The sequence below is a fragment of the Corvus brachyrhynchos genome, unplaced genomic scaffold (assembly GCF_000691975.1).
Source record: "Corvus brachyrhynchos isolate BGI_N302 unplaced genomic scaffold, ASM69197v1 scaffold14, whole genome shotgun sequence".
In the NCBI taxonomy this organism is placed as follows: domain Eukaryota; kingdom Metazoa; phylum Chordata; class Aves; order Passeriformes; family Corvidae; genus Corvus; species Corvus brachyrhynchos.
Genome location: NW_008239110.1, coordinates 8,602,254 through 8,608,969, shown reverse-complemented (window position 1 = coordinate 8,608,969; position 6,716 = coordinate 8,602,254). Strand labels below are relative to the sequence as shown.

At 41.3% G+C, this 6,716-nt stretch overlaps 1 protein-coding gene across 4 annotated transcripts in view; it reads left to right on the top strand.

The window, feature by feature from the left end:
- Positions 1-3,759: 3,759 nt before the first annotated feature.
- Positions 3,760-6,716, top strand: part of FYN (FYN proto-oncogene, Src family tyrosine kinase) — a 79,047-nt gene continuing 76,090 nt past the window's right edge. For all 4 annotated transcript variants that reach the window (XM_017739611.1, XM_008637776.2, XM_017739609.1 and 1 more), the window contains exon 1: positions 3,760-3,828. The gene's annotated coding sequence lies outside the window, so the exon portion shown is untranslated. The remainder of the gene's footprint in view (positions 3,829-6,716) is intronic.

The window sequence follows — 6,716 nt, the reverse complement described above, 5'->3', positions numbered from 1 at the left end:
TTCAGGTTTGAAAAAACAGCAGCAGAAGCATGTTGCTAATAGAAAACTGACAGATGTTTATAATTATGTAGATTTTCCTCTGTGTTTGAGTACCATAAACTCAATTGCATTTGAAAAGTATGTAAGACCACTTATGACTTCAACCAGCCACTTCCTCCAGCTGTGTGAAACTCATATGAACTGCAACATGTACCAGACCAGGCCCCTCGGTGTGGCTGTTTTTATGCTTTCAGTCGTGTTATTATCTGTTTTCAATGGTGGGTAGATTATCACTGAACAGTTTTTGCTTCAGTGAACAATCAGGAGTTTAGTGTGTTCACATCTAGGGTTATTTGCAACACACTTGATCCAAAGATCCTTGAAGTTGGTGGGTGCTGATGGATTTGGGAGTGCAGGCTTGAGAAAAAAATGACTTACCTTGTCTGTTTTCAGTGATTTCTCTTTTGCCAGTAGTAATAAACTTAACTGTGATCCCAGTGTGAGCTGACAAAAACATATCTGAAAGCTGATGAGGAAAAATAGAGGTTGTCTCATGAAGCAGACAATGGCATGAAACCGAACACACAAATGATGTGTAGTTATGCTACTTGCCACATTCTGTTTCACAAAATATTCTTTCTTTCCAAAAGGAAGTAATTTTTACACAAGGCTACATAAATACACTGCTGATATATATGTAACGCTAGCAGGGGGATATGGGTTTTTGGTAAAAGGTGGCAGTTTGTTGAAGCTCATGCTGCCTACAGGAAAAGGCTGTTCCTGGCAGATAATAACTGTTTATCCCCCAAAAGTGTTTTGTTTTTCTGTAATGTTTCAAATCATGTCGCTCTGAAATTCAGCCCAACTTTTCGTGTCCATTGGTGTGCTAAGGATTTCCTGTATCTTACCATGTAGGAGGAGATGCTTGGACAGCTTTCATTTGGATACTGGTTGGACAAACCTTTTGTTTCCTCTTCTATTTGTTATACTAATTGTAAAAGAAGCCTATATTGGTGTGCCTTGAGGCCTACATTACTTTATTTTGCATCTCCTATGCTATACTCTCCAAAGTCACCAGAGCTTTTCTGAAAAGGGCTCGTCAAAATTTGGAGATATGTAACATGATCCAAAGCCTTCCAAAAAAAAGGAATATTTCCCCTACATTCTTGGGTAGAATGAAAATCATTAAGACTAAAACAGAGTTCTGTACAGGCCCCCAGACTGAATGCAAAGAAAGAGTGAATAATCTTTGGTTTACTCTGCAAGCCATGTCCAACCCCCGCCCTCCATTATGCAGCAAAATACTTCCCTTCTCCCTCCCTGTTCTACCTCCAAGCCTCTCCTCTCCTTTGTAGCCAAAGAGATAGAGCACATTTTTCACCGTCATCTAAAATCAAGCAAAAGGCTTCCCCACGCTTTCTGTCATCCCCACAGTTCTGAAGATCTTGCAAGGCTAGAGATGTGGCAAATTGTGAATCTGCCTCAGATTGAATGAGACATCCCTTTCCCTAGTCCTCTTGCTAGTTTTTGTCATACATGGTCTCAGTGAAAGGCTTGGACTAGACTCCCTTGGCATGTATTAAAGCAGCTGTCTGCATTCCCGTACTGTAACAGTGGAGCTATACTGTTGGTCCATCCTTTCCATCCTTTCCTCCCTTTTACCCTAGAGTCAGCACAGGCTTCTTTTTTATTTCTTCTTTTGTTATTTTATTTTATTTTAGTCACTTTGCAAACTTGGCTGAAGAATTTCCCCAGTTTGGTTTAATCCCTGGTTGCTGCACAGGCATTTGTGCTGGGGTGAGGGAAGGAGGAAGGGAGCAGCACTGTGGGGGCTGCATCCAGAAGCTCCACACCAGTGCTGGGGGGAGTTCAGCCCCTTTTGGCAGTGGTGCCAGCCCCTGTCTTCCAAGTATTCCTGGGACCGGCAGCATGGAGTACAGAGTTCCCTTATTTGTCGCTCCTCTGAGGAAATTATTAAATCAGTCTCATGATGTAGAAGAAAATAATGAGCTAATCCGGAGTTGAGGTGCCGTTGGATTGTTTTGGACCTGGCTCTTTTCTCAAGCCTCTAACTTTTCTGCATGCAGATTTTATCCAATTAGTTCGGAGGCAGAAGTAGAGTTTCTTGACTTGATTTTTTCTTTCCAGGCCAAATGCCTGCAAGCTAGGGAGGGAAATGGATGGCACTGGAATAATAACCACCTTCCCTGAGTTTGAGCAAAGCAGTTAAGACCCACTTTTTTTTCAGTGTTTTCATAAACTCTGCCAAGCTGTACAAAAGGTGATGGGAGAGGAGGGGGTGTTCATTTTTTTTTTCTTTATTCCTTGATATGCCCACTCTTCTTCTCAACTGCTAAACAGAGAAAGCAAGCAGAGAAGAAGATGCTTACGTTTGTACTTTTTTGTTAAAAAATGTCTGTTCCTAAAATCTCTCACAACAGCCTCCTCTGATTTGCAATGATGCCTTTTTTTTTCTTTTCTCCCCACCTTGAACCCTCCACTCAAATGAAGTCTGAGCTTTATAATATCAGATGTCTGCTTGTTAATCAGGACTTAGAGTAATGTGATCCAGTTTCCATGTTTTAGAGGAATATTTATTCAGTTATTCCTTAATAGAAGTTTTAATTTCGTAACTGCTTTTCATGTAATGATGACCAGTAAAAATCATTTGATTTAAGAAGCCATTCCCCTTTTTTTTTTCCTGTTTATGCCTACAGCATCTTTCAGGAGAGGTGCTGGCACAAGACTTGCTGTTTCTGCAGCTGAGGCAGGTTTTCACGATCAGTAGTGCAGGGTTCCAAGTCATCTCTGTATAGCTGTAAAGTTACTCATCCAGCAGTAATTTCACAGATACCTCTCTGGTGGAAAGTTCAGCCATGTACTTGGGGGAGAATGGGACTTAAAAGCAGTTCAAATTTAGTCTGGCTTCACTGGTGTGGACACCTGGGCACTGAAAATTGTGTTCTTCTCCATTTGCTGCACAGTTACCACTCCCAGCCCTGAGCACCAGCAGAATCCTTGCTCCTCCATCTTCTAGGAGTTTACAAACTAAATGTTTTAATGTCATTGTTAGTCTGCACTCCACAAATTATTCTTTCAAAGATTTTTGCCTCAAGGAAAAATAAGGCGTAGCTGTCATTTGAAATTTACTCAGGGTTGCCAAAATGATGGCATTTGTCACTTTTGCTCTCCATCTTCTTTAAATGGGCCCTAGTGTGTGTCAAGCTGGATATTGTGTTGGCTTCCTTCTTCTCTCTCTTTGTTCTCCTAGAGAATGCTGAGTAATTAATACAGCCTAAAAATGTAGTGTGACACAAGCCCTTTTTTCCCTTTGTGTAGTTTTCAAACAAGGAGGCTGTCATGAACCTACATGCATCAAATTCCAAAACCAGTTTGTTAAAACAAAATCACTAAGAGTTACTGGGTTGACCAATTTTTTTTAGGGTTGGATCTAAAATAATTGGCATGCTTCCTGTGTGCTTCTGTGCATTTCATGTTGTTGACCTTGTCTCCCTGAAGTCTGAATAGCCATCATGTCAGTGACAGTGATGTCTCTGAGCAGTCTGAGGGAGTCCTGCAATTATTTTAATATTTTGCATAATACCAGTGGAATTCAATAATTAGTTGTGAAGGTTCAAATCAAATTACCCCCTTCCCTAAACCAGGAAAAAGGGTGGAAGTTGGTGATAAATATCAGATAAATGGAGAAAAAAGTGTAACATAATTTGTTGTGTTTCAGCCACTAATTATTTCTTTCCCTTTCTCTCTTATTTTACAGGGTATGTTTTCGAGCCAGTTGTGAGGAAATGTGGTGAATGTAAACTTGCTCTGTTCAGGGGGGAAACTGTGGTAAGTGGTGCTGTCTTGATCAATTCTGGTTTTCAATGAGAATTTCGGAAAGATTGTTTTAGCTTTTTTCAGTCTTAATTTTTTTTTAGCTCTGGAAAATACAGAGATAAGTTGATTATATGTGTTGTTCTTCCTCTGGTATGGAGACTCGCAGTATGAGAAGCACTGACAGAGAACAGCATGCTGGGCCTCAGGGCGAGGAATGTGTTTTCATTTGCTCCAGTGGCATCTGCTTATTGTGTTTGTAGCTGTTCCATTCTGCTGAAGAGTGGTTGAGCTGAAACCTAGAGCAGAAGAAATAAAAAGGCCTAATTTAAAAACAAGGGGTGCAAAAAAAGCGTACTAGCTGTGTAAGAGATCAGGAGCAAAAGTCATGCAGAGGGAGCACATATTTCCCAAAGTGGTGGGGATGTCCAGTCGCTCTACAGTCTTTCCATCTCTTCCCAGAATGTCTGACTGGCACCCTTGTCATGTCATGTGGAACTACGATGGTTTGCTTATGTCTGAGAGATAAGGAGGTAGTTAATGTGTGCTACACCAGTTTCCTTATTCCTCCTTTCCATGCCACGTGACAAGCTTTGCTGCTTGTCTGACTGTACTGTATACAACACTTCCAGAGGCATCAGCTTCCAACAGGCTTCTGGTCCTCAGTGCTCTGGGAATATGGCACATCGTGTATCTGTGCTGCTGAGTTGCACCACTCTGAAGTAGAAGGAGACAGAGAAGAGCAGGAAGGTAATTAGTGACATGTCCCAGCTAGAGGGAAGTAATTCAGAGAAAGCTCTTCCAACCTGGAAAAAATAAAGGCAGCAGATCTGGAGCAGTTCGTAGGCTCATCTTGCCTTTCCCTCTAGGAGACTGTCAGTATACACAGTTCTGGATAGTACCAATCAATCATCCTTGGGAAAAGAAACATGTCAGCAGAGGACTTTGTCCATGCTTTCCCTTGGTCAAGCAGGGTTTGGACTGGTGCTCTTTCTTTGGGCAGAATGTGCAGATTGCAGATGAAAACTGGCTTATTCTCCACTGGCAGAAGACTTCAGAGTTAGATAGCCTGCAGGGTAGAAAACTGAAAATCAAAGACTGGCTCTGTGAGAACACTTGTTCTTTTCTACCATTTAAAACTCCCCAGATGTTGTTACATCATACAGAAAGATCTGGATTAGCTAGCAGATGTTTAAATGTAGATTGCTGCCTTCTGCAGAACATATACTCGTAGAGATAGAAAAAGATAGGATAGTCAAGCCCAGAATTGCACAAAGAAGCTGGCCAAATGAGAAGTCCTGCACAATTGTACCTGAGTAAACCCTACTGCAGCTCATTCTTTTAAGTTATTTCCTCTCTTCGGATCAGCTTTTCTGACAATTTTGCGTGTTATAAGTTTGCATCTATATCCCTGTGAGAAATACAAACAACAATTATTTAACTAGAATTTGGTTGTAGGGCCAGAGATGAGCCACAGGCCAGAGCATGTGTTCATTAGTCCATGAGGTTTTGTGGTGACTTCCACAAAATGTTGTGACTTTAACTACCAAAGAGGATAGGATCTGTATCTAGTTTTCTGTTTGGTGGTAGTACTGATACTTTGATCCAAAAAGTTGTCCAGTGTCCTTACAGACTGGCTGAGCTCTGTGTGGGATGTGACAAAGTTCACAGGTGAAAGAGGAGAACTATTTGGAAATAGTGATGCTGTGTAACATCAAGGAAAAAAAAGTTTATCAGCAGACCCAGTAGTCAGATGGTTGTGTTCTAATTTCCCTTCAAAGATGCTTCAGCTGAGACTAGCCTAGTCTCCATGGCTGACCTTAATAAGAGAGCATAGTTCAAGACCAGCAAGACAAAAGAGACAGAAGAAGCATGCTTCTTAGAGTCATGGAATAATCCTGGTTGGAAAAAACTGCCAAGAAACTGCCAAGAAGCTTGTATAAACTGTTGTCTTGTCCAAACCCCCACTTGAAACAGGTCCTATTAGGTCAGGTTGCTCAGGGCCTTGATTTTTAAAATCGAGGGCTGGAAACTCTACAGCACTTACGGGCATCTGTTATGTCTGACCATCCTCAGAGTGAAAAAAGTGCTTTTTTGTTGCTTCTTGCTGTTGTTCACTGTCAGTCAGCGCGAACTCTGCATCTTCTCTGCCTGTGAGAGGGAAGTCTTGAAGAAGATCTCAAAATCAGGGAAGTTGCTTCTTGTGGCTCCAAGGAAATGTGGTATCATGCAGATGCAGTAAACTTGCTAGTGAGGGAAAAAAAAAAAAACAAACACAGTTTGATTCACAGAGGTTCTACTTGGGCAATGTTTCTCAACCTGTGGTTGATGTTCAGACTTGAAGAGCATGGCTGCTTGACTTGGTTGAATTTTGACATGTGGAAGAGGATTAGCTGACCAACTGATGCACCTGAAAACTGCCAGCTTTCCTGACTTGCTTAGTGATGTAAGTCAATGAAAAGAGGCACTTGTCAGTGCTGGGTTGTAAACATCCTGGAATTTCTTCAAGTCAGTCTGGAGGTGGGTTTGTGCTCCAGGATTTTGCTCTAGAATTTGTTTTCTTGCAGCCATTAAAATACATAAACAGAGTGCAAATTTTGTTTGTTTTCACAGCTGTTCTTTTCACTCTTCCCACTTCACACTTCTTGCAACATCTTATTTTGAGGTAGAATAATCAGGGACCTTGAGTTTCTCATATGTAAGGATCTCTGAAATATCTCTGACCCCACTGTGTGTTTGCCTATGGCATTTCAAATTCCCAGAGAGTTTAAAAACAATTGCAAAAAATATAAGACAAGGAAACAGTTTTGCCCAGCCTCTGTTCCTACCCTACTGAATCCAAGAAGTACTGGACATCAAGAGGACGTTTTGAATTTATCTTGACATAGCTCAGAGGTTCAGCA